The 1,424-nt window shown below is 26.6% G+C and overlaps 1 pseudogene; it reads right to left on the bottom strand.

Moving 5' to 3' along the window:
• The window catches only part of LOC105624433, a 267,247-nt pseudogene that overhangs the window by 56,528 nt on the left and 209,295 nt on the right, over positions 1 to 1,424 (bottom strand).

The raw sequence follows: 1,424 nt of genomic DNA, 5'->3' as shown, positions 1-1,424 counted from the left end.
CTCTCTCTCTCTCTCTCTCTCTCTCTCTCTCTCTCTCTCTCTCTCTTTCTCTCTCTCTCTCCCCCCCCTCCCTCTCCCTTAATATGCAGAAATCATCAGTCAGCCAGATTAATGAGATAAATACTTACCTTTTCTCCTTTTGTTGCTTCTTTTTCTTCTTAAACGCATTTTTCACTCGAAGAAGTAGGAAAGCGGCACGATCGATGGTTAAGCCTGGTGAAGCCTTGTCACCACTTGACATTTTGTGTCCGAATCCTCCCAACAGCTACAAACATATTCAAGGATATAACTAAAATTTTAAATGTTCACTTGTTAAAATCTAACAAGAGAGGTTTCAAAACTGTCCAGAGCCGATTTGATTCTTCATGAAATATGTTGTTAAACATGAAATTCTAAGAGGCACGTATTTTTTTATATGTGCCTTAACTTATGTTTAAAGGATGAAACATCCTTTTGAGAAAAAACGTGTTTTTCTTTTGAGGCAAATAACGTTGGGAGTTTAAAAAACAGAAAAAATTTTTTAAACAAAAGGTATGATTTCAAGAGTACTTTAAAGTTATATAAAAAAAAACAATTAAAAAAATTTTTTGTTTAACAAAATACTCCTACCGCCCATAATTTTCTTAAATTTTCAATTTTTTTTTTACCAAATTAAAGATTGTTTTTTTACGAATTCAACTACGTGTGATAAAGTTATATTATGACATATTATTTTCGAGAATTAATTATTAACGCCTCCCTATATACGCTATTCATGCTCATTGCATAATAATTATCGGAACAATAAAATACATAAATCAAAGAATAAGGAAATTGACATGATTGATATTTGTAAAATTATAAATTATAAATAATGTAAAGAGTTATAATAATTTTTATTATTTTTCCTTAAAATGAGTAAAACTTTTTTATTCATCTCTGTACTCTCATTACTACCTTATAATATCTTATGATTATTCTCTTAAAGTTATTTCCAGTTTTAATATCTTATTTACTATTCGTTTACGTAATAATTTCTAAATTTACTTAATAATGAAGTAATTTCTAAATGTCTATACACAATAAATGTATACATTAATAATGATACTCGATGAAAAAAAATAATTCAAACGTATAGATTTCTTACATCATGAACTTTTTATTACAGCTATATTACTGCAACTTTCGATCATATATTATTGAACTTCGTCAAAACTAAATTCTACTGAATTTTCAAATTCTTCTGGTCATTCGTAACTTGTAATAAGTGATTAAAAAACTATGCGGTAATTTATAATATAAGTTTATATATATATATATATATATATATATATATATATATATAGTAGGTCGTCGTACTATAACTAAACGTTAACGTAAATAAACGTAACTAAATTAAACTTTAACTTTAAAAACTTAAAGTTTAAGTTTTAAGTTAAAGTAAA

Source organism: Atta cephalotes (genome assembly GCF_000143395.1).
Source record: "Atta cephalotes unplaced genomic scaffold scaffold00078, whole genome shotgun sequence".
Classification (NCBI taxonomy): domain Eukaryota; kingdom Metazoa; phylum Arthropoda; class Insecta; order Hymenoptera; family Formicidae; genus Atta; species Atta cephalotes.
Note: the sequence above shows the minus strand (reverse complement) of the source record. Positions and strands in the feature narration are given on the sequence as shown.